At 47.7% G+C, this 26,230-nt stretch overlaps 1 protein-coding gene and 1 long non-coding RNA gene across 6 annotated transcripts in view; one reads left to right on the forward strand and one right to left on the reverse strand.

Moving 5' to 3' along the window:
• ZHX2 (zinc fingers and homeoboxes 2) overlaps window positions 1–26,230 on the forward strand; it is a 170,774-nt gene that overhangs the window by 22,004 nt on the left and 122,540 nt on the right. Inside the window, exon 1 of one of the 4 annotated variants that reach the window (XM_061172171.1) lies at window positions 24,708–24,758. The exons of the other annotated variants lie outside the window; for them this stretch is intronic. The gene's annotated coding sequence lies outside the window, so the exon portion shown is untranslated. Of the gene's footprint in view, window positions 1–24,707; window positions 24,759–26,230 lie in introns of those variants that run through there. 4 annotated transcript variants of the gene reach the window in all.
• Window positions 9,585–21,850, reverse strand: LOC133077389 (uncharacterized). 2 transcript variants are annotated; one of them, XR_009697712.1, is made up of 3 exons: window positions 21,802–21,850; window positions 19,281–19,451; window positions 9,585–10,314 (listed from the first exon to the last, which is right to left on the reverse strand). It is a non-coding gene; the product is annotated as an uncharacterized LOC133077389 (long non-coding RNA). The 2 variants fall into 2 exon arrangements; XR_009697713.1 differs by lacking the exon at window positions 9,585–10,314 and adding an exon at window positions 19,095–19,164.

Raw genomic sequence — 26,230 nt, forward strand, 5'->3', positions numbered from 1 at the left:
GTGTGCCGACTATGGCCAGCACTGTTCTAAACCCATTAATTCATTTAAGCCATATTTACAGGGTAAGTATTACTATTTGACCCATTTGGCAGATGGGAAAGATGAGGCACAGATTCATTTTTTTTTCTGGGTCCCAGAGTGGTGGTGGGACCTCACTCTCTTTTGACCCTCTGATCTCACGCTGGTTCCGCTCAGTGGTAGAACTCACCTGGACGTAGAGGGTGAGGACGCCCGCTGAAACAGTCCACGGGAGTCACAGAGCAGAGTGGAGAAGGGTGGAGAGTGGATCTGCAGAGCAAAGGGAGGGGATCCAACACAATAGGCGATTGGTAAGTAGGAGTGCGTTTGCTACTGCTGCTACTATTATTGTCATTGGATCATCAAAGCATGGGGCCATGCCTGGCTCCAGGGTGGGCTCAGATATTTTCCAGTGGAACGAACGAACCACTGTCCTGTTAACTACAAATGATAGCAACATCAATCAGGCCCTGAATAGCACATTTATTGAGTAATGTAATTGAAAATATCATCCCTTTATGCTTCTGGTAATGTAGGAAATGGTTCACTCCTAAGAGTTCAAATACTATCACATACTTGACTCAGTGAATTCTTTTCGACATTTTTTCAGGATTTTCAGACTATATGAGAAGGAAAGCAAAACACTACCATCAGTGTTATAGGCAGAAATAGAAAAGTAGGTTTTTCCATTCAGGTTGAAACATTAAGCACTTGGAGGTGGCCTTTGAATTTAAGTTGAGAGTTTAACACTTCTGCCTGAGACCACCCAACCTGGAAACCACAGGTGATGCCCTGCCCAGTGGGCTCCACGTGGTCAGGGGGGAGGTTGTGGTGCTGATACACAGGGCATAGGGCTGACAGGGTATAGGAGGCCGGGATGGCCACCTAAGGCTGAGGAATAACAGCTGACATTCACTGTGTGCTTTCATGGGCCAGGTCTTGTCCTGAGATGTTACACGAGTTTACTCATTCAGTTCCTATAACTATCTTCTAGGGTGGGTTCTGTTATTAGCCCCATTTTGCAGATGAGGAAACTGAGGCCCAGGGAGACTAAGTAATTTGCCCAAGGTTATCCAGGTGGTAAGTGGAAGACCCCTAATTCAAGTCCAGAGTCTGACTCGGGAGACCTTCTTTCAACTGCAGTGCTAATCGCGTCTCTGTTAGAGAGTGGTGGAACTGAGGCCTTGACTTCAGCCCTCTTATTGTTCAAACGAGGCTTAGAGAGGTACAGGGATTTGTCCAAAGGCACCCAGCCTTGTTAGCAAGAGAGTTCAAATGGGTCTTCATGACTGCTCCTGACTCTGAACCAGCCTGTCCCCTTGGGCAGGTCACTCACCTTGTTTTCCATTTACTTGCTCATCTGTAAAATGGGACTAATAGTTATACCTTTAAATACTTTTAAGAGACACGGTCATTTCTGCCCTGACTCCTCTTAGATATGAGGACCACATACGACATACACGGACACCTCAGGTAAACTGCAAGTGGCTAGGCAATAACGAAAACAGTACTGATAAATAATAATAACATGTCTGGAGCCCTGGTTCTGATCAGCAGAGTTCAAAGCTCTCATCTGTTAGCCCCGTCATTATCGTTCATAATCCGTAATTCTCACCACACGCCTTCTGGTTTTACAGTTGAATAATCAGTTACAGAGAAGGGAATAACTTGCCAGGTTACCAAAGCTAGTGAGCGAGTGCCCTTACTAAGATTGAAACCTGACTAGTCTGGGTTGGTGCTCCTAACCAGTAGTTATCAACAAAGCCTGTCCATGTGGTCACATTTTGCACTGCAAATGCACAAAACAAAGGAAAACCATTTCTCCATAAAACCTGAATCTGGAAGGGACTGGTCTTTCTTGCAGCATCCCAGTGGAGATGGTGATAAACGCTCTAAGTACCATCTTCTAGGATGAGAGGCAGGAAGATGTGAAGTTCCTAGAGAGGAATATAAGGGTCCCAGAGACTCGCCCTCTGAGGTCATGTTGGCTGATGTATCATAACAGAAAGGGCAGAGATGCCTGAAGTGGCTGCAGGAGGATAAACCCAAAGAGACCAGAAAGAAGAATTGAAAACAGACCTCCCAGGAGAAGAGAAAGCTCACCTCTGTGTAATCCCATGATGTCATTTAGTTATAGCCTCTGCGAGTGATTTTAGGCAACAGGTGACCTCAGGAGCCATCCTGGGCCCAAGTGACCTGAGCCACATCCTTTACTAGGCTCCAGATCTGTCAGCCACAGAGCCTAAAGTTTCAGAGCAGGCCCTGGAGTAAGGCAGACGTGCGTTTGAATCCTGGCTCCATCACTTTCCAGCTGTGTGACCTGAGGCTACACTCTGCCACGCTTTCATCATCTGTAAAGAGAGGTAATAATTCTATCTACATCATCCAATCTTTTTGAAGGTTAAGAGAAATCCTATACTTAGAGAAGTCATCACCAAAAGAACTAGAAAACAAAGAGTTGCCTTTGGGGAGTTTTTTTTGGGGGGGGGATGGCTAGTTTTTATTATAAGCTGGTGATTTTCATTATAAACCTCTGTAGTATTTGATTTCTTGACCATAAGCATGTATTCTTTGCTAAAAATATTTTTAAAGCATTTTAAGGGATCATGTAAATCAGCACTGTGCACAATGCTTGGCAAACAGTAAGAGCTTAATAAATGCAGGCTGTTAATGTCTGTGTACCCTGACGACTTGCTGTCACTATTGCCTGGATGCTTCAGGAAGGGAGTCGGCAGGGGTTGCTGTTTCAGCCGAGTGCAGCCCAGAGCTCCAGAATTACAGTGGGAAAGGGGAACCGGGAGCCTTGAGACAGACCTCTTCTTGCCAAATGAATTGTTTTGCTTCCTTGTCCGATGCCATTCTCACCTCCCTGCCATTGACTTGCTGGTGGGTAAGCAATGCCTTACTCCAGGTCTAACCTTGTACCTGGACTCAGCTAGTGATGATCTTAACTGCCTTAAATCTCTTGGTTCCTGGGCTGTTTCCAAGGCTGTTTTGCCGGGGCTTAGAGAGGGCAGAATGGTGCTCATTGGAATCCAGCGTGGATTCGCCCAGATCAGGTGGAGCCAGATTAACTTCAGGTTTTTTTCAAGGCTTTTCAGCCAGTAGGTGAGGAAAAAGCCACAAATCAGGCATCCCTGGTTGTCATTAAGGTGTTTGAGAACACCACTCGTGAGCTCCTTGGGAACATGATGGAGAAATGTTGGATGATCCTTTTGGATAAGTTTGCAGGTTAAATGGCCACGGATGGATGCCGACGGACCTGAGTGAAATCGTCTGGACTTAGGTTCCTGGGGGTGGGCCTGGGGTCTCTGGCTCACCCCCATTCTGTCCACATGTTTTTCTGTGGCTTAAATGGAGACCTAAATGCTAGCCCTAGAAGCCATCCAGTCTAGGCTTTGGAATTCACACTACTGCTTACAAGTTACAATGACACATAAAGACCCTTCACCTCGAAAAACCTCAGTTTCCTCATCTGTAAAATGGGAGATAGTAACGCCTGCCTCGTTGGCTTGTTTCGAGGATTAAACAGGACGAGGTAGGGAGTGCGCTGGGCCCCATGCCTGAGCCCTTGCAAGCATTCAGGCAGCGGTCACTATCATTTCGCTGTGGTCAGGGATAATGTGAAGCTGGGAGCGATAATGAACTTGTCAGGTGATAGAGACAGTATCCTAGAAGATCTCAGGGGACAAGAAGAAGGAGCCTAATCTAGCAACTTACAGACCAGCGTCACGTCCCATGGGAGCAGGGGGTGGAGCCCTGAGGCACCACAGATCCTGGGTGGGAAAGTGTCCAAGGACTGCAGGTCTAGGAGAGACCAGTGGTGGGAGGAGGGATATAGAGATATCTTTCCACAGCATTGATAGCAGAACAGTGTCTGGAATGGGCGAGCAGGTAACAGCCCCTCTCCCCTGGGTCACAAACCTCATTGCAGAATTGTGCCCAGTTTGCAGTGTTGTATGTAAAGTGGGACATCCACAAATTAATACGTCAGAGGAGAACGGCGAGAACTGTAGACAATCTGGAACCAGGGAATGTAAGGCTTCACTTGCTAAAATCCGGAATGTTTGGTGTTGGAGTTTTAGGGGTCAGTAAATGACACAACCCTGTTACCTAGCCAGGTTCAAGACCAGTCGAGAGAGACAGAGTCAGACAGGTGTGATCAAAATATATATCCCCTCTGTTCCTTACAGAACCAGACTAGAGGGCATGACTTACCTAGGTTGCTGGCTAGAAGGTCTTTCTAACGCTGCCTGCCCTGCACCCCACACCATAAAGTGTCCATCAGTGAAACTGCGAGTCTGCAAAGATGCGCACTCAGGCCATTGCTGCTCTCTGATCAGGGGGAGACAGAGCAGGCAGAGAGACTGCATCTCTGATGTTTACAGATTAACTTCACCAAGTCGAGAAATAGACCAGTGACAGTTACCTGCCAACAGGTGCTTTACTCCACTTCCAGGCTGGGAGGGAGGAGGGGGATGGAAACAGGTCCAGATGTCTAGGTAATTAAGGGAAAGAAGACAGGTGAGGAGTGAGAATGCCCCCTTCACATTTAGGAAGGCTGCCAGAAATAAGCCCCTTCTTAGTGTACAAAGTGCTCTCCATTCATTCACTCAGTGAATCCTCAAATATTTATTGATCACCTATTATGTACCAGGTGGTCTTCTCGGCTCTTGAGGAACCAAACAGAGATTCCTTACATTCCCAGTCTGGGGCGAGACCGAGAGTAAGCAATAATCGTAACAGGTAAGGAAATCATGTACTATGCTCGAAAGTGATAGTTGCAATGGAAAAAATAATAATTCAAGACTTGAAGGAAGTAGGGGAGTGAACCATAGGGCTATGTGGGGAAAGAGCACCCTAGGCAGAGGGACAAAGCTGGGGCAAAGACCCTAAGGCAGTAGTGCTGAGGGACGAAAGCAAAACAAGGAGACCAATGTGTGCAGCAGAATGGGTGAGAGGGAGAGAGATGGGTCATGAGTGACAGGAGCCAGATGGCCTAGAGCCTGTGGGCCATGGTCAGGCCCTCACCCATTTTAGTATGTGATGCTTTATTTGGGTCGCACGTCATAGCACATGTATGATAGTTCTTCCTATTATCCCTTTTTACAGAAGAAAAACTGAGAGTCGTAGCCGAAAGCCCTCTTTATTTTACAACTGAGAAAATTCACACTCAAGAGAGGGGGAGTGACTGGCCCAAGGCCACAGAGTGGGAAAATGACATTTACTAGGACTTGGGTCCCCTGATTCTCAGCCTGGAACTCCTTCTGCCACATCTCTGCCCCAGAAAGGAATTCCTTTGAAGGAGGTGGCTCTGGGCCTCTCTTGAAGATTCAGTTCTAGATCATGGAGCTCTTAGATTTTCTATGGGGACTACAGAATTCCCTTCTTTCTTTTAATTGAAGTATAGTTGATTTACAATATTATATTTCAGATGTATAACATAGTGATTCAATATTTTGATTGAATCAGAATCTGAGTACAATTTAGATTGCACTCAGAATTTCCTTCTTAGTAAGGGGTTTGAGGTGGAAATCTGAAGATGGCTAACTTAAACACACATGTTAATAAATGCTGAATGAGGGAAAGAAGGTCATTGACTGTAATATAACCATTGACAGGTACTGATTGCTTCCTGGGTACCTGCCCTGTTATAATCTGTTGACAGGTGTTCGTTTCTTTATTCCTTACCACCACCCTCAGGGCTAGGTACTGTCATTATCTTCATTTTATAGGTGAGGAAATTGAAGCGCAGAAAGATGAGATAACTTGCCCAAGGTCCCACTGTGAGTGAAGAGTTGAGTTGGACTCAAAGCTCAGGCAGCCTGACTTCAGAGTCTGTGCTCTTAACTCCGCTGCTCACACAGATCAGCCAGACCCAAAGGAGGTTCCACCAGCCGCAGAACTGGGGTCACCAAAAGCATACGTCAATTTCCTGTGAGCAGTTTGGGGAGTAGGCGAGAGCTGCCTTCCATTTCCCCACGTTCTTACCTGGAAGACACTCCTTTCTCGAAGCTTCCCATCAGACACAGGGACTTTCAGAGCTTAATTAGCAAAATGACTTTCAAACACCTCCCCGTGAAAGAAGTCCCAAGTAGATCATGGCTCCCATCCTTCGATGACTTGAAGCATGACTGTTTCTATGTAGAGTTATTTGAGGAGAGAAAGAAACCATCCGCACGGATTGAAAACGGAACGCAGTATGTGCTGATCTGTTAATTGTGATGGTGATGACTAGCACTTATCCAACAGCCTGTCACAGACAGTCATTATATCATTCAGCCTCACGAGGGTTGTAGGCTGTCACCATTTTATAGCTAAGGAAGCCGAGATGAATTGGGGAAGGTGAAATGATTTGCTTCGTCACAGTACTGATAAGGTAGGTGGAAAGAGACTTGTACCCAAGTCCGGAGATGACTTTTGATCTATGACTCAATGCTGGCTGAACAGCCGCACTCAAAACATAGCCCTTAAGACTATGGGAGCCCTTCACGGGAGGGAGCCCTGCATCCTGTCTTTCTTCCTGAAAACAAGCATAAAGAGCCATGGCAAATTCCTGGGGGCATCACCTTAGACTCGAAAGATATTAGAAAAACCAGTTCCTAGGACTGAGTCTCCACTAAAAAGATTGTTTTCATTCTCTGGGATCTGGCTGGCTGTGCCAGTTTTACTAACTCCGGTTGCCGAGAGATTGACACCATGAGCCACATTTAGGAGTTTGTGTTGATATAACTGTTGTGGAAAAGCACATATTGGTCCCCACCATCTATATGCCTGCGACTAATTTTTTTTTCTCTCTGTCATTTCGGGCAACTTTTGTTTACAGCCTACTTGGCCTAATTGACGCATTGGCTCAGGCCTCCAAGACTGCCAACTTGGAGCCTTGGATCAGTGAAGTCAGTTATGACAGATGTGATTATTTACAAGAAAATAAAAGTCACTATAATTAGACCTTCGAAGGAGTACATTTAGGTAGAGAATGAGAAAGCTCAAGTGTAACCTTAGCATGATGTGTTTGGATGTCAGCCCTGAGCAGTTCCTTCTCTGCTCCGTGAAAGGAGGTACTGGGGTGGCTGACACCCTCCTCAGACATGGCCACTTATCAATGCTCAGGACATAACTCTTGAGAGATGGAAAGGTGGGCTGGTAGAACAAGCATTAGATTTGGCACCAGAAGTGGTTTCAGTTCTCAACTCAGCCACTTGTCCTCAGTATTGATTTCTTTTTTTCAGTTGTGAAATGGGGATAAGAAAGAAGCCCCATCTCGTGACAGGTTGTGAAAATTAAAAGTGATCAAGTAAGACAGGTGTCTAGCATTGTGCTTGGCATGAGGCAGCAGGCAGAAAGCGCTGAGTGGTAGATGTTCTTACCCCTCTGGAGCATAGCACTTGACCTCCTTGAGCCTCGCTTTTCTTCACTGGAAAATATAGATGAAACCATCTCATACAATGGATGTGAGCACTGGAGGAAATGAGGGGTGTGAAAGGGGTTTCATAACCATCTGTGGCCGTTCATGTGTCCGTCTTCCTATTATTATTTTTTAAATACCCATAGTAGTTATCATTTATTGTGTGCATCAGGGGCCAGGCTCTGTAGTAAGAAGGATCGATTTCTTCATTAGGTACAATAAGCACAGTGCCTGGGGCCCACTATACTTTTAGGGCCACAGAAAATGTTTCATTTTAATTTCTCTTAAAATTAGAAGAAAAAATGAATTTAGTAATAATGAATATAAAATCAAATATTAAAATCCTAAACAATAATAAACATAACGATTAATCCAACCTGGAATATATTTGTCTTTATACCAACATAATATTAAAACCTAATTTTTTATGGGTTTTGTTCTGAGTTTTTTTTAATGCAGGAAGGGACCCACAAATGCAAAAGTGCCTAGGGCTCCCAAATTTACGATGCAGCCTTTGCTGTGGAAACTTTACAAATGCTAGCCTGGTCATTCTCTGGAAGGTTTTTTTTTTTTTTTAATTCTCATTTTACAGATGAGGAAATCTAAGCTTAAGGAGGTTAAGAAACTCATCCAAAGTCACATGGCAAGTAAAAGCCTATATTATATTAGTCAGGTTGAACTAACAGCTGTAACAACCCCCAAATTTTAATAGCTTAACAGCTTAGGAGTCTATTTCCTGCTCACACCACAGTTCGGTGTGTATGTCTGGCAGGCAGTGTTCCACACAGTGATTCAGGGACCCAGGCTCCTTCCCTCTTGTGGCTGTCTCCCTCTAGTCCTAGGGGCTCTCTCCATTCAGTTGGGAGATGGAGAAAAGAGAACCACAAGTGGGAGGTTTTTAGGGGCCAGGCCTGGAGTCGGCCCGTATCACCTCCACTCCAATTCCATTGGTCGGAAAGCTGTCACATGACCACCTGTCACTGCAAGGAATGCTGGGAGATGTAGTCTAGCTGCTGCCTGGGAGGAAAAGGAGAGCATGTATACTGGGGAGCACTCTCAACCCCTGACACAGTGACAGTGTTGGATGCCAGCCCAGGTCTTTTGTACACAAAGTCCATGCTCTTTCCACTCAGCTGGTTCTTGTCACTTTTAACTTCCACAAAGCCTCTTTATGGGCCCTTTTCTCCAGCCAGACTTGCCTACTCACTGTTCCCAGCACCAGACCTTTGCCTGCTCAGTCCCGGTTGCTGCAGTAGTGCTAGGAAGAGAGATGCTCCGAAAAGAAGCTCCTCCCTGCCCTGGATTCGCTTTCAGGTTACCCTGAGAAGGCTGCTGTCTGTGTCTCCCAATCCCGGGCTCACTGGCTGCTTCTGGGCACATGCAGAAGCCAGTGATGACCTCCTCAGTGTGAGAAAAGGGGGCTGAGCAGAGGGCTTCAGCGGCAGGAGGAAAGAGGTTTGAGCTGGAGTCTTGGCTGGACCATGAGCCTTGGGCAAGGCATCAGCAGGAAGCGGGTGGCACCCAGTGATCATGCAGCACTAAAGTGCCACAATCCTGGTATTAATGGTCATTTGCCAAAAGTGACTCGCGTGGGCTGTCCCTAACCCATCAATGTGTGTTGCCTTTGAACTCACAGGATCCTAAGGGACAAAGCTGCTGGAGCCAGCTGGAGGCTAGATGCCCTGTGGGCACTGCCTGTAACCGTTGGGCAAGCCCAGTGACCCTGGCAGTGTTCCAGTAGTGCCAGTGTTGGTGGGCACTCAGCTCCTTTAGGAGGGATTTATTCCTGAGTTGGAAAAAATCCCTCCTCCAGGAAGACCTCTGTGATCCCCCCCTCTTCAGAACTCAAGGGCACTTGTTGCCGTTCCACCTATATATAGGCCCTGCATTGCTTTGTGACCTCATTGATAGTCACCCTCTCTTTATCTGCTGTTGGCCTCAGAGGCAAGGAAACCGAGACCGTGGCCAGAGCCAAGTCGTCAGGGACACTCCTGAGCACTTTGTAGGCATCACAGACTCCACAGCATTTAGTCAGTTCTAACATTTCATCCAGACTCATACCCAGGACTAGTTTATTGTAAGAAGAGGAGTGGTACCCAGGCAGCATCCTTCTTTCTTTTTATTTGAGGGGGAAAGCACACTTTTTATTTACGTGATGGGAAAAGTACACTAAGGGGAAAAAAGATTTTGCCTGTAGTCATCTGAAACATTCATGGTCATCCCCCTCATCTCTGTAAGGTGAATACAGTCGCAGTGGATACCTGTGTCTGTGTCCAAAACAATACAGCTTCAATCAGATCTGGTCATGTGCCCTGGCTGCCATCACCAGCTGATAGACACTGGACCCGTTCCCTCATTTCTCTCTGCCTGTTTCCTTATCTGTCAACCCGAGAGCCAACTGTGGCTAGCTCGTGGGGTGGCTGTGAGTTTAAAATGAGAGCATATCAAGACGACACTTGGCACGCAGCTCTCCTCCCAGCCCCCGTCAGTCTCTAGCGCAGGCGCAAAACCTTGCTTCAAAATGTGTCTTGCAAGAAGACTTGGCATCCAGGACGCACCCTGGGAAGAATTTGTTTTTGTTTTAATGCCGAGGACGTTTGCATGAAAACAGGATCTTCGTTGCTTAGGAATTGATCAACTCCTGCTGCTGCTTTTCCTCTGCTGAAGTGCCAGTCCCATATTTGTCGCAGGCGAACAAGGAACGGTAGGGATGCCTGGGACCTCCACAGATACAGGATCGTGGCCCCTCGGGGCTGGTTTCGGAGGCCACGGAGTCAAAAGAGAATCAGGAATCCATCCCAGGCTGTAAAGAGCTGGCAAGTAAAGGGTGCCTCAGCCGAAGGACTGCCACATGAGTGAAGATTTTCTGCAGGTCTACTTTGTTCTGGCTGCTCAAGGAAGAAGAGAAGACAAGGAGTTTAAGGCATGACCTCCACCTGCAAGGATAAAAATGTAACAAAGGAGGCGGCAGGCAAGAGTGATAGGAACCAGTACCTACAGTGGAGAGACTGGGGGTCAGGAGCTGGATAGACTCGGGGTAGACACGCGGCTTAACCTCTCTGCTCCCCAGTTTCCTCACGGACAAAGTAACACCCGTATGAGGATTAAATGAGATGCTACGTGTTAAATGCCTGGCATTGAGTAAGCACTCAGTAAAGCCAAACTGTTATTATTAATAATAACCATTCATCATAATACCAGATGCTCTCCATCCTAAGGAAGAGATAGCCAGATGACCACAGAAGGCTATTTAGAGGAAGGACCTGAACTTGATTTGTCACAGCTGTGTCCACCACAGACAGTTCTGGAGGAGGTTTGGAGATGATTTCCAAGACGTCTAAGTAAAATTGCTTACAGGAACTTGGAGGAGGGTTTCCGGGACTCCTGCTCCGTAGGCACCCCACCCCGACCCGTTTGTGGCCCCAGCCTGGTCCCACGGACATCGGCACAGAAAGGACAGAGAAGAGCCCAGAGTGACAACTCAACCGGTCAGGCCCTTCCTGTTTGCCTCCATGCTTGGCTTCCAGAAGGTAGTTGGGTGTTTGTGTCCAAATGCCCAGGAGAAACCAGACGCCTTTCTCTTTCTGTGTCCTTAATATATGCTAATCAAAGCCGAGAGCCTGCAGAAAAGATCTGCTTGGCAAAGCCCCGCTCCCTTGCCTTGGCCTGCGCACCCTCCCCAGCCTTCCCCTCCCATCTGCCTATCCAGGGGCGTCCATAAATCCAGCTTTCGGAGCCCTTGGGGGCTGGCAAGGCCGCCACGGACCTCAGTCACATCGCAGTGGAAACAATTGAAAACCACTTGGCAAAACTATGGGGTGATCTAATGTTTTATAGCAAGAATACGTTTCTTCCTCCCCATTCTTATTCAAGCCTTGGGGGGAAAGTCGGCTGCCCTCCAAGCTCGGTCAGGCTGGTACCCCGGGGTTCCTGACTCTTTCCTCCCCTGTCTCAGATCACCCCGCAGCGGGGTGGCCAGGCTGCCAGGCTGGCTTTGGCCGCCTCACAGGCCCTGGAGAAGCAGATCCGGCCTTACCTTCCTGAGTCGCCTGGCTGCCTTGGTCCCCTCAGAGGTGAGGCTGTGGCCACAGGGGCCTGTGGGGAGGCCCATATATGGAGCCTGGAGAATGTGGGCTCTGGCAGGTGGCCTGGAAAAAAATGGCCGTGTTCTGAGGGTGAACTCCGCTGGGTTATAAATAGCACTGTCTCCTCCCCTTCCAACTTGCTGTGTCTGTCACTGCAGGGCTGACAGTTTAAATTCAAGAGGTCCGAGCAGGACAGGGGGGCGGGGAGTGGGGAGGAGGGGGAGATGCCAGATCGCGCAGGAGGTTCAGCTGCTGTCTTGGGATTGATAAAGAGAATCATCACCAGCCAGACGATGGGGCTGAGAGTGGGACACATTTGGGAGTAGCAGAATGACTACTGATTTAATGCATTTTCATAAGCCAAGTGAGCACTGGGGGAAAACAAAGAGAAGTTCTACCTCCAGGAGATGGTTTTAGAGAAGCTTTAGAGCCTCTAAAAAATAATAATGAAAATCAGCTGCCTCAAAATAGAAAAGGTTTCTCTCTGGTTCTGAAAGGTCAGCCGTCCTGGCCTCCAAATCAAAACCTACGGCCAGGTGCCCACAAAGGTCCATCCCTTGAGCCTTCTCCCAGAGGATTTCTCAGTGGGTTTTTGTGTCTCTCGGACACCGAGGAAGCAAGGGCGCTCACTCCTTCTCTACAAACCTCAGCACGTTTTGCTCAACACAGGGAGGGTGATGAATTTAGAAAGCATTAGGAAATAAAGAAGTAAAGGAGTGTGCGGCCCGGGCTGTAGAAAGCCACCCAGTCGCTCACACCTGGGGAATAGTGACGGCGGGGAGGTGTTTGGCAGGCCGGTTCTGCAGGGTCCTTGTCTGTGTCTCTGGCTCTGCAGGGTGCTCCTGGGGACCAGCGGCCAGGTCTCCTGATTGGCTGCCCCTCCATCCATGGTAGGGACTCCGTGGTAGGGACTGCAGGAGCTCTGCTGGGCGCCGTGATGGGACACACGTGCCTGGGAGGGTGTTGGGGGCTGGCGACCCCTCCATGGGTGTTGGTGATTCCTCTGTAAACAGGCAGAGCTGGCCACAGTCACTTGTGTCCTTCATTTCAGCACTTGTGGCTTTTGCGTCCATAGCAGTGATTTGGAAATGGGTTAAGTGATGGGTTTCTCCTCTCCTACCTTTGTAATTCTCACTTCCTGTGCTCTATGGAGTGATGTTCGAAGTTAAGCATGTAAGAAACAAAAACAAGAAACTAAAGAGGAGCAGGGAAGCTTCTGTGTCTTTTGGATGCTCCTCAAAAGAAGGTCTCCAGACCCCACAGAAGGCAGGCACCGGGCAGAGGTGAGGTGCGCGTGGGTGGACATCGGAACTTGACTCCGGGTTGGATTTGGAAGGAGCATGTAAGGGAGCGGCGCTTTAGGAGCGCTGTTGGGGGAGGTGCCTCAGAGGCCAAAACAAAAAGGGCCTCCCAGACCCTCGCTCCTATTTCAAGCGAAGTGGCTCCACGTTTACCTGTTTTAGGTATCAGATTGCATTTTTTTTTAAAGGATTTCATGCCTTAAAAAGTTTGCAAAGCAGCATGGCAACTCGCTCTGTCATTTTAATGCTGGATAAATGGAAGAGAGGGAAGGGGATTTTCCCAAGGTCATGGCCCAAGGCCAAGACCTCTGACTGGGTACATGCTGTGCTCAGGGCTCTTCTTTGGGGAAGGGAAATCCCAGGGTGCTGGGACTGGGAGGGACCCCAGAGAGCATCTTATCAACCCCCTTCCTTCAGTAACTGAGGCCCCGGGAGATGACGGGATTTGTTCAAGGCGCAGTCAGTGTCAGACCTGGGGCCTGAAGCCGTCTCAGGTGCTCATAATAGAGGCAGGATGTGCCGTAAGAACCCAAAATGGTGGGTCTGGTCCAATCTATACAGCTTCCCAGAGGAAGTGACCCTGAGCTGAGATGAAAAGATGATGAGTAGAAAGGTGACGAGGGCCAAGGAGAGCATCCAAGCAGAGGAACCACACGTGTGCTTGGTCCTATGCCCCTCTTACTGCTCCCGGGAAGCAGGGGCTCGAAAAAGATGTCAGCTCTCGTGCGAAGGTTGCTCCCACATGTCTCTGCGTTGACCTCTTGCCGAGGGAATGTGGAAAATGAGTGGCGTCACCACCTGCCAGGTCAGGCCGCGTTCTGTGGCCTCTCAGAGAGGCCCCCTGGCAGCCCTGGAGCCCAGCTTATCAGGAACAGAGCCCGGATGGGATGGCCGCTGCTGGGAGGCTTCCTGCCGCAGGATCTGAATACATCATGTGCCTCAACTGATCTGAGCTGTGAGAAAGTCCAGACGGCCTGCTCCAGACAGGAAAGGACATCGCAGGGACGGCGGCGTTCGTTCTCAGGGCAACTCCCTGGGACTCCTTGCAGAGAATGTTAGTCTCTCTCTCTGGGCGTGGACTTCCCATGAGGATAGGATGTGCCCTGGTTGGGCCTCCGGTTCTTGTTTCTGGTCCTGGGGTGTAGAATGTATTCCTTTACCAAGACTGAAGGAGGACTTGGGTAAAGATCCCCGGAAATGGGAACATTGATCATCGTCACCCAGATACACTTTAAAAACAAATACAAGTTATCTATTATATATACTCCAATACAAAAAACCCAAAAAATACGTGTTCTTTACGACGCAACATCCCAGGAAAAGGATTCCTGTTCTTCTCTTCCATTTTCTGGGACATGCGAGAAATAGCACCTGCTCATGCCTGCAGAGGCCATCTCATCTAATCTTGGGCTCTCAGCTACTCTCCAGCAGCACCAAGGGGGAATCTGGGGCCGCCCAGGAGAGAGTGCAGGGATTTCTAAATCCACAAGTCCATCGGAGACCTCCCAGTCACTCCCGTTTTCGGATATGCCTTCGGAGGGGGGACTTCTACGTGAGATGTCTTCCGTTGCTTTCATGAGATTCACAGCCTCCATCCTGACGTGACCACCGCGGTCCTGCGAGCATGTGCAGATGCCAGCTTGACGCTGCAGGCTTTCTCAAGGCCTGTCTGAGGAGCAGGAGTCCTGCAAGACGCTCTATGACAAAGGGTTCCGTTGTCGTGTTAGTCTGGGAAATGCTGCACACTGATTCCTCCTGTGTGTTAGGACTCCGCTCAGATAGCATCAGCTCCGAGAGGTCTTCCCAGACCTCCACCCCCTTACCTGCTCTGTTCCTCAGAGTCCTTTTACATCCTCATTTTACACTTGTCTGTTTACCTCTATGTAGTCCGTCTCCCCCGCACTAATGACGCTCCCCCCGTTCTTGCTTGGCTGTTTTGTTCAGGACTGTATCCCTCGTGCCCAGCAGAACACTGCCTGGTTCAATAAGAGAATGTGTCAAATGAACACATGGACCAATCAATATGTTCAAACGCTCGGGACTCCGTCATATATAATTCTGTTTAACTCTGTTTAGCTCAGTATTTTTTCATCCTTCTTTCCCCTTTTCTTTAAATGCCCAGCTCATCTCACGTCACGTAGGACCAAGTCACATTTGACCCTGGGAGGCCAGCCCTGACCACCCTGGCGAGAGTGGCAGGCCTCCTCGTCCCGCTCTGCCTCGTCACCAGGTTTCATTTCCTCCGTGGTCTGATGACCAGTGGAAATGGGCTTCTTCACTAGTTCGCTCACTCCTCTGCTCTGAATCCTACGAGGGCAGGGACCTTGTCTGTCCTGGTTCACCACTGACTTCCCCCATGCCTAGAACAGTGCCTGGGAAGTGCTCGGTAATGATTTGCTGCGTGAATAGCCCTCTTTTCTGACTAACCCTCATCCACAGTCCATAGAACTTAAATTCCACCAGACACACTCTGGGACATGCTGTATTCTGTCAACTCTCACCACCAGTTGCCAGCCATCTGGTACAGTGGATGCTCCCTTCATCCATCAAGACACCAAGTGTCAGAAAGGGAAGGGATGACAGAGGCCATCTACCCAGTGCCCCTGTTTTTTGGAGGGAGAAATAGAGGCTCCCAGAGGGCAGTTGGTACCAATTCAGGACTGGTCCACCAAGACTCCTGTCTCTTACTTGGGTTATACTCCTGCCTTAGTTTTCTAGGGCTACGGTGACAAACTACCACAAACTTGGTGGCTTAAAGCAACACACGTGTTATCTGACAGTTCTGGAGGTGAGAAGTCTGAAATGGGTCTCACTGGGCTAAAAGCAGGGCGTTGGCAGGACTCTGTCTTCTGGAGGCTCTGAGGGAGAATTCATTTCCTTGTCTTTTCCAGATTCTAGAGCTGGCTGTATTCCTTGGCTCACAGCCCCTTCCTCCATCTTCCAAGCCAGCAGTGCCAATTGAGTCTTTCTTGAGCTGGATCATTCTGACTTTGACCCTCCTGCCTCCCTCTTTCCCTTCTAAGGACCTTTGTGATTACACTGGGCCCATCCGGATAGGCCAGGATAATCTCCCCATGGCAACAACCTTAATCACATCTGCAAAGACCCTTTGGCATGTAAGGTGACATATTCACAGGTACTGGGGGTTAGGGCGTGGCATATTTGGAGGGGGCGTTGTTCCGTGTGCCACACCTCCCAACGCATAATCTGCCTGTTGGTCCACCCTCAGGCAAATGCACGTTCTCCCCGCACATGCCCCAGCACTTTCTGCATCTCTCAGTTGCAGTACTTGTCACATCACTTTATAGCTCATTCAGTGTCTGGCTGGCTGGCTAGGCCATGACTGCCTCATGGGCAGGGCCTGGCCATCTCTGTGCCCAGCTGTTGGCACATTCCTGGCACTTAGAAAGCACACGGGGAGTGCGGGTTGCCTTGGCTGAGACCGAGGTGGTCCATATTCATTTTACTGCGCTCTCCCCATCCCCATTTCCATTCAGCGACTGAAGGGGCCTCCCCCAGGTTCTGGTGTTCAGGTTCTGCCCTGGGATCAGTCCTCACCGAGATCGAGAGAGACTCGGGCCACATCCACATTTTTTAGACTCCTGGCATGTTAAAATATGGAAAAAAATATTAAAACTGATTATAGAAATTGAAGATCTGTAAAATAGTTAAACCAGCAAGTTAACTCTTTTGACATCCAAAATACAATGCTATAGAATCGTCTTGTAAGCTTACTGCAGGTTTATATTTAAAATACATTAATTCAGGGTATCCTACGTGTGTTGTAGGCCCAAATTCAGACAGCCACATATGTGTGTTGTAGTCCCAAATTCAGACAGCCACATATGTCTTGCAGGGACTGTCAAAAGTTTAAGTGTATGCCCGTTCATGAAGGAGAGGCCTGGCCCAAGAAGCCTTCCTACTCACGTCCCCGGGCCTCTGGCTCTTGCAAGAGCCCATGCTTGGAATAAAGTCTGAAGGAAAAGCCTTTGGGATGCAATTTAATACTCAGGATCAGACCTTGGGCAAGTCACATCCCTCATCCAAACTACTTGTACTCAGCTGGCCTGGAGCCCATGACCTCTAAATTCCCTTTTCACCAACATCTTATTACCTGGAGGGATCTAGGACAGATTCTGGTGAGTGGTTTCAGGTTCTAATGCAGCCATGTTGACAGTTTTGCTTCTGGCCTGAGCCAGTAAGTGATTGGATCACTGACCTTCCTTTCCCGGACATCCTAGCAGGTTCCTTCCGCTCTCCCCAGCCTTGCTGGCCTTACAGAATCCTACAGCATTGGAACATTGGCACCTCAGAGAGGTCTGGTCCTGTCTCCCCATCTGAGGTCAGAGGGTAAACCACCTTCCGCATGCATCTAAGTTGGGATTGAACCCCGGGTCTCCCAATTGCTTGCCCCCTGATATTTCTGCTACACCATATCAGGCTGGAAGGGCTAGGGTGGTTTCTTACTCTGCAGGGAGTACAGATTGAAAAGCACAGAAAACCCTGATTTTGAAGTAGCTCTGATGGCTTTTAGAAAGAAAACAGGACCGAAAAAAACATAAACAGTTGAAAATAATTTGTATGTTTATGTGTTATATGCTTTTCTATTTCTTTTTTTTTTTTAACATCTTTATTGGAGTATAATTGCTTTACAGTGGTGTTTAGTTTCTGCTGTATAACAAAGTGAATCAGCTATACATATGCATATATCCCCATATCTCCTCCCTCTTGTGTCTCCCTCCCACCCTCCCTATCCCACCCCTCTTGGTGGACACAAAGCACCGAGCTGATCTCCCTGTGCTATGCGGCTGCTTCCTACTAGCTAGCTATTTTACATTTGGTAGTATATATATGTCCATGCCACTCTCTCACTTCGTCCTAGCTTACCCTTCCCCCTCCTCGTGTCCTCAAGTCCATTCTCTATGTCTGCGTCTTTATTCCTTTCCTGCCCCTAGGTTCCTCAGAACCATTTTTCTTTTTTTTTTTAGATTCCATATATATGTGTTAGCATACGGTATTTGTTTTTCTCTTTCTGACTTACTTCACTCTGTATGACAGTCTCTAGGTCCATCCACCTCACTACAAATAACTCAACTTCGTTTCTTTTTATGGCTGAGTAATATTCCATTGTATATATGTGCCACATCTTCTTTATCCATTCATCTGTCAATGTACACTTAGGTTGCGTCCATGTCCTGGCTATTGTAAATAGAGCTGCAGTGAACATTGTGGTACATGCCTCTTTTTGAATTATGGTTTTCTCAGGGTATATGCCCAGTAGTGGGATTGCTGGGTCATATGGTAGTTCTGTTTTTAGTTTTTTGAGGAACCTCCATACTGTTCTCCATAGTGGCTGGAGAGGGTGTGGAGAAAAGGGAATCCTCTTGCACTGTTGGTGGGAATGCTTTTCTATTTCTATGTCCTATTTTACAATAAAAACACATTTCAAAAGTCACAAAAACTAAACTAAATAAATGGGGTTCCAGGTCCTCAAGTCAGCTGGGAACTCTTTACTCCTTTCCTGAGCTCTTTCAGGCCTGTTCTTTTTCTATCCGCTTCATAAAGCCTCCTCCAGCCCCCTACCCACCATGACCCCTGCACGCCTGCATCTATGGCTTGGGCTGGTCCATCCATTCATTCATTTGCTCCTCTGTCCATCGAGTAGTTATGACGGTCCTCGTTTATTTAATGCACCGTGTACCCATAGGTTGCCCTTGATGACACACAGTATGACATAGTAAAAACAGCACAGACCCAGGGGTCCAGCAGAGACCTGTACTTCTCTCTGTCTTAACCTCTCTGGGCCTCAGATTGCTCATTTGCAAGTAAGGGGCCTGTCCTGAGTCAGGCTTGCACACCCAAATGCATACAGAGGTCAGGCAGGTGAAGAGAATGAGGGAGGCTAGCTAGGGGTAAGTCACAGGAGTAGCGGTGACTTTGGCAAATTAGAGCATCCCTGCCCGGTCTAAAGGGGACACTTGCCACTGACTGTTCCCATGCAGGGATATGGATTCAGTGAGGCCAGGGAGCCCCTTATTAATTTTTTTAAGAAAAGTTGGAAATCTTGATTTTTTTTTTTTTTTTAAAGTCAGTTTTGGTTTTGTGTCTTTTTTTTTAATTTAATTTTATTTATTTATGGCTGTGTTGGGTCTTCGTTTCTGTGCGAGGGCTTTCTCTAGTTGCGGCAAGTGGGGGCCACTCTTCATCGTGGTGCGCGGGCCTCTCACTATCACGGCCTCTCTTGCTGCGGAGCACAGGCTCCAGACGCGCAGGCTCAGCAATTGTGGCTCACGGGCCTAGTCGCTCCACGGCATGTGGGATCTTCCCAGACCAGGGCTCGAACCCATGTCCCCTGCATTGGCAGGCAGATTCTCAACCACTGCGCCACCAGGGAAGCCCGGAAATCTTGATTTTTATGAGATATTCCCAAAATGTTTAAAGCAATGTATAAAGTCAAAGAAAACATACCTAAGGGCCAAATCCAGTCCCAGCCACCTGTTTGCAAGGCCTGGGCCAGAGCCTCGGTAGATTGCATTCCGGCTTTCCCACTCGGATAGGTGGGGTTGCTGCCACGCCTGCCTCGCTTCCTTCGGGCCTGGATGTGTGTTTTTCCCTCTGCGGTCCAGGCATTTATTGGCCCTGGAAGATAGCGGAGGCTCAATTAAAGATAGCTATAAAGGACTAGATCCCCGTGTTGTACTCCTGTGTGCTGCCCCCGTCCCACCAAGACCAGCACAGCGCTGGGTATACAGAGTAGGACCAATAACGTGTACTTACTAAATAAGCAGCAACAGCAACTTTAAATGATATTATGGAATCAGTTATGAAGTAGGTACAAAGAAGCCCATGGATTTTGGCAAAATGGGTGTAATATTTTGTAAAGAGGCTGATCTACCTGAAACCTCTAAGAGAGACCCCTGGTCTGTAATTTATCCTCCTCCCTTGTATAGGTTAGAGAAATGGAGTCTTGCTGGTTTATATCATTTTTTCAAAGGCTGCAGCAGCCCCTCCGGGCCTAAATTAATTTATTCCTTCAAGCCATAAATTTCTGTCTCACCCTTTCTTTATTCCCTCCTTCATTGTCCCCTGTTCACCAGGAGGAGCTAGCAGACAACTCAAGGACATGTCTTACTTACCAGGGGCAGGACTTGGGCTTTGGGCAGAAAAGAAGCCCATTATGCCCCAAATCTGTGCCTGTGAGGGTGATCGCACCTTTTTGCAGCTGAAGGGAACACAAAGAAACACTTGAGCCCAGTGGCATCGCGGGAAAATGGGCCATTCTTCTTGCTGCGCCCCATTCCCACCAGCCCTCCGCTCAACCTCCAAGCAAGAGAGGCCCCAGTCTCTAGCAGGTTTCCCTGCTGGACACTCAAACAACGTATTAGCATATTTTGCATTTAAAAAGGACTTGGAAAATGAATTAAATGATTGGCATGGTGTTTCAAAAGGTTCTTCCAAACTACTAGTAATTGTGTGGTTTTAAAATACACCATTCCTGCCTGAAATACCCCAGGCCTGGCAGCCAGTTTAATCAGGAGACATTGTACCAGGCAGGGGCATATTTTAAGGCTCGTGACACCCAGTGATTGCCTGAACAGTACCTGGAGACTTGCTAAAGAGAACCTTGTCCTAGTTTTTCAGCAGAGCTGGCAGTTCATTTTCCTCCCTTACAGAGCTGAGATTTACGCCAATTTAAAACCTCTTTTTTATGAAAGGGGCTGGATCAGCCCTGTAACCATCTACTGAGGCACCAGGCAGTGTAGACAGTATCCCAACTCTGACGATGAGCTAAGTGAGGTGGAGCTGGGTGCTAGGTTGGTCACTTATGGCACTGCTGTGGCCAGGGGGGCTCAGGGCGGGGGGCGGGGGGAGCACGAGTGTGATGGAAGCTTCCAGAACATGCTTGGGAAAATGCTATTCTGGTCCAATCTCCTCATTTTTCAGGTGAAAGAGATGGAACCCAGAAAGACTATTACTTGCCCAGGGTCACAAGCCCTTTTCACTCTTTCATGACAGTAGAATTCAGATCTCCTGACTCTTAATACAGATCTGTTATTTTTTTCAAGTCCAGAGAAAAGAAAACTAATCAGGAGATCAGGGTGTGGGGTTGAGTAGGATTCCTAGGGGGAGATTAGGAAGTCTGAGATGGAGGAATTTAGGAATGACAAGCTATGGGAGAACCTCCGGCTTTTTAGAAAAACTGAGGGTTGTTATTCATTATTATAATGAATGATGATAATGATAAAGGTAATAATTGCTAACATTTGTTTGCTTTCTTGGAGCCAAGCACTGTGCCCGTTGCTGTGCCTGTATTATCTCCTTTAATCCCCACACACCTCTGGGAAGCAGGTCAGTACTAACATAACCCTGTTTTACCGATGAGAAAACTGAGGCCCAGGGTGACCCAGATCAGACTTCAGAATCAGAATCTTTAGGAGAAAAGCAGGAGAGAATCCATAAGCAAGTGATCAGGAAATGGTAGGATCGGGCCAACAGGCCCCTGGAAAGTATTAAGAACAGAGACAAGATGAGGGAGAAAAGAGCTGGAACAGAGGAGAGCACTGGGGGGGGCAGCTAGAAGGTTCCGGTCAAGAGCGCAGAGTGGGGTGCAGTGTGCACGGAACAAAGGGACCTCTGTGAAGTGGATGCTGATGTCTGTGGGGAGGGCAGCTCTGACCTCAGGGCAGAAACACAGACCTGGGCTCAGGAGGAATGAAGCAAAAATTCCTGTAGAGTGTGTGTGTGTGTGTGTGTGTGCGTGCGTGAGTGTGTGTGTGTGTGTCCTCCTCCTACACACATCCCTCAGGAGCGACTGCCGTAAGAGAGAGTGTGTCCTCAAACCAGCTCAGCCTGGGTCGTTGCGTGGAAAAAGAATGAGAGGCCTGATCGAAAGAGAAACCAAAACCTGGGAAGACAGGGAAAGCCATGACTGATGTGTTGCCCCAGTGTCCGACCGCGGAACCTCACGAGACGCCCTCCCACAACACACCTGTTTGACGGAGAGCCGCTCGTGCTGTCGTGAGATGACTGTGCGGGGTGTGGATGGGAGTGGATGCACGGAGGCAGCCCCAGTGCACGTGGGCCGAGGTGGACTATGGGATGGGGTGGGGGCGGGGCGGGGCGGGGCGGGGCTGCCCTGAAGGGCTGCATGGTCTATTTCATCTGATATTTTTCCCACCCCTTCCTGAGGATGACGGATCGTATATGTGAATGGGCTCCTGGATGACTATTTCCAGGTTGTTCTCATTGGGAACATAAAGTACAGTGGGTTTGGGGTCTACCAGGGTCTTGTGGGCTGGCTTCTATTTTACACACAGTATCCAGGAGATGGCAGATACTAATTCATTGATCCCACAAATTGAGGGTATTGATCTTTTTTTAAACAGTCATTGAAATACTGCATTTCAGCAAAAAGTTAGAAAACATTTATTTAACTCTGCACCAGTGATTGACTAGAATATTGCACAACTATTTTAATGTTGGTTATGAGAACTGTGTAATAATAAGGGTAGATACTTGCATGGGACATTAGGTAAAACGAAGAATATATAAAGGGTATGTGTAGTAGAAGGACTTTTTTTTTTTTTTTTTTTTTTTTTTGGCTGTGTTGGGTCTTCGTTTCTGTGCGAGGGCTTTCTCCAGCTGTGGCGAGCGGGGGCCACTCTTCATCGCGGTGCGCGGGCCTCTCACTGTCGCAGCCTCTCCCGTTGCGGAGCACAGGCTCCAGACACGCAGGCTCAGTAGTTGTGGCTCACGGGCTTAGTTGCTCCGCGGCATGTGGGATCTTCCCAGACCAGGGCTCGAACCCGTGTCCCCTGCATTGGCAGGCAGATTCTTAACCATTGCGCCACCAGGGAAGCCCCAGAATGGGTTTTTTAAATGTCATTTCTTGCCACCGGCTGTTTCTCAAGTAACTTTAATTCAAAGTAATCAATATGTCACTGAGACATATTGAGGGGGCGGCCTGCCCTACATAAAGGGACTCTATCATGTGAAGTTTTGAATATGACTGAACACGCAGAGGAAGCGCACCTGGGAAACCAGTACCAAACCTCTCTTTGATCTTGGTTATCGTATAAGCTAGCCTGACTGCAACCGCAACGGCCTTCAGATGCCCACCACCCTTTCCAAAACAAGAACCGGTTCGGTGAGGTCACCTGCTGGTCACTCCATTTGCATTTGGTGGTCAGTGCTGGTCAGGGTGTAATTCAGCTAAATGAATTTTGCAAATTCCTGGTGATTTTACAGGCAGGAATGGAGGCTGAGAATTTTGAGATTTTAAAAATGCATTTCAGAAATACCATCACGTTAGAGCTTCCTTTCGGTCCCTTGGGGTGGCCACCAAGTAAACAGCTTAATTTCCATCCCAGCTGGAGGTACAGAACGCAGCCTTCACACTCACCAACAGATAAATGTCTCCTGTCCCTGGCAGTGCTTAATGGCTTTTAGTAGAGTTAAGGCTGGGAAGAAAGGAACTGACTTCCTCTTATTGGGTAAAATTGAAACCCCGAGGAGACGATTCCATTTCAGGCAGACCCTTTCCTTCTCAGATGACTCATCCACAGCCCAGCCAACTCCCTTTCAGCTCATTCAGGTAAAATGGAAGACAGAGGCCACCCGACCCGGCAGGCGGTGAGGGGGGCTGGTGAGCTGGGTGTTTGGGGTTTGTCAGCTGAGGATTTGCATTTCTAATAAGGGCCACGTCCTGGGGGGCTGCAGCTCAGTGGCTGCGAGTGTCTCTTTTTTTTAATATATATAATTTTATTTTTATTTTATTTTATTTTTTAATTTTTATTGGGGTATAATTGATTTACAATGTTGTGTTAGTTTCAGGTGTACAGCAAAGTGAATCTGTTCTTCATATACCTATATCCACTCTTTTTTAGGTTCTTTTCCCATATAGGCCATTACAGAGTATTGAGTAGAGTTCCCTGTGCTATCCAGTAGGTCCTTATTGTGGCTGCGAGTCTCTTTAGCTCTCTAAGTGCTCTGTTTTGCAGGGACCGAGGCAAGAGTCTTCAGCATGAATAAATAGCTGTGGAGAAGGAGGGGAAAGGGCAGGATAGGGGAGTGAGTGCCAGAAGCGCTGAGCCTTTAAAATGGTATTGTAGCAAGACGCAGGGCTCCCTGGGGAAGTCCTCGCCCGCCTTTCCCTCACCGGCCCTTTGTCTATGTAAGAGAAACTTATTAAATGGTGCACTCCAAGATTTTGAGATTTATTGTTATTTCTCCAAAGAGAAGTCAGCAGGCATGTCTATCCCAGCATTATTTATACGGTAGAAAATTAGGAAAAGAAAAACAATGTCCAACAAGAGGTGAATGATAAAATAATTCAACGATTAAATAAATTCATTGTTAAGTAAATAAATAGTAGAAATCCTTAAGTCAACAGCATGTCTATTAAGTAATGTGATTCTTTTTAATGTTAAATGAAAAATGCAGGATACACGTTGTACAGAGTTTTTATTTAAAAAAAAAAGAAGAAGAAAAATGCATAAAACAAAAGACTGTTCTGAAATAAAAAGGAGTAACCACCAAAAAAAATAAAATAAAATAAAAATAAATAAAAATTAAAAAAATAAAAATAAAAAACAGGCACACAGATGGAAACATAGCAAAATGTTAATGCAGTTAATCCTTAGACGTGGAATCAGAGATTATGTTTCCTCTTTTATTTCTAAATTTCCTACAATGGACCTTTTTTTTCTGATCATAGAAGTTAGATGTCAAAGCAGGAAACTATCGTATACACTCGTTTCTTTTTTTCTTTGTTTGTTTTCCTTCCTTTTTTAATCTCCTCGCATGAGAACATCAGCTATGCTGTCAGTGGAACCGTCGGTGTTCTGCCCGCCAGATACTGTATTGCTGACAGGAAACAGAAAGCTGCAGGGGTATAAGGACGAGACCCGACGTTCCTAATCCCCCTCACCCATCGTCCCCTCCTCCGTGAGTCCATCTACACACTTCTTGAACTTGTTTATATTTTTAGCTGCTACAGCCTCTCGGGTCCAAGGAGTTCCCTATGTTTTCCACCCTCTGTGTGAAGTGGCAGAGGCCTGCGCTACAGGTATCCTTAGATGACCTCCTTTAGACTCCAAGGGTCCTCCCTGGTTTTGCATTTCTAGGACTGAGCAAACAAAAGAAGAACGTGACTACACATTCGTAATTAACCAAGCACATGGAAAGACAGCATCGATTTTGTAGACTTGTTGAACTTGGTGTTGGAAGAGACCTCAGAAATTGTTTAGGCCAGTGTTTTCCTAAAAGTCCACATAATGGGAGTCAGTATTCCAGAAACCAGTGGAAGTTGTACAGTACCCAGGATACAGTGGCACTGGCTGCCTAAAAATATTGTGGTGTGGTAGGGGGTTTGGGGGGTTGTTTTGTTTTCACTCTGGGCTGGAAGTGGGTGACAATGGTTACTTTGTTTTGATCAGAAACTTCAGCACTTACACAAATGCTTCGCTATTTTGTTAATGGAGAAACTAATTACTGTATGAGAGACAAAATCTTTTAAAATTGGGGGTGAGTGAAGGTGGACATTGGTGGGACTCAGCTAATCTGGGCCCACCTGCGAGGTGGTGAAGGCAGGAATATCCTGGCATGCCTGATGGATGAGAAAACGGACTGGAGAGCAGCTGCCTGACCCCAGCTAAGCAAGCCTGCTTCTTGAGTATCAGTTCTTCTGAGTATCAGTTTTCCCAACTGTAAAATGGGAATAACGATAGTATCTGCCATAAGGGTCATTGCGAGGATTGAACAGCGTAATGAATGAAAAGTGCTTGCCCGGTTCCTGGTGCCCAGTACACACTCAGTAAAGATGAGTTGTCACCTTCAGCACCATCGTTGTTATTATCAGTTTTCCATGGAAAGACCACAGCCAGGACCCAGAGCCAGCTTTGAACCTATTTTGCTTGGCTGGACCAGGGGCATTCACTCTGCTAGCTGTGTTATTTGCTTTATCCTCCAGGGGAAAACAATCCGCCAGTTCCTTATTCACCTGGTACCCATTTTAAAGGCCCTGAGAACTGACGTGGTATGATCAAGGTCACACTGCTCCTAGGGGCAGTGGGAGAAATTTCCCGTCTCTAGAGCTCTTCACTCTGCAGTGCCCTGTTCCCTCTGGACACCTCCTTGGATCCTCCAGACCAGAAGAGGGAGAAACAGGAGAAACAAATGACCAGATCCTCGGGAACCCTAGTTTGGATCGCTGTTTCCTGCACGCCTGCCACTTGCTTAGTGTCTTCCCTTATTCAGTAGATGTCGGTGCCGCTTTGGGTGGAGCTGATGCTTCCTGTTTCACTTTCCTCCCCTCCTGACTGTGAAGGAACCGCCAACCCCACCTGAGAGCCTCGGTCCCTGGGGTGGATGATAGACACGCTGGGGGCCTGTAGGAGGGCCAGGAGTCGGCTGGTGGC

This window comes from Eubalaena glacialis, chromosome 17, assembly GCF_028564815.1.
Source record: "Eubalaena glacialis isolate mEubGla1 chromosome 17, mEubGla1.1.hap2.+ XY, whole genome shotgun sequence".
Taxonomy (NCBI): Eukaryota; Metazoa; Chordata; class Mammalia; order Artiodactyla; family Balaenidae; genus Eubalaena; species Eubalaena glacialis.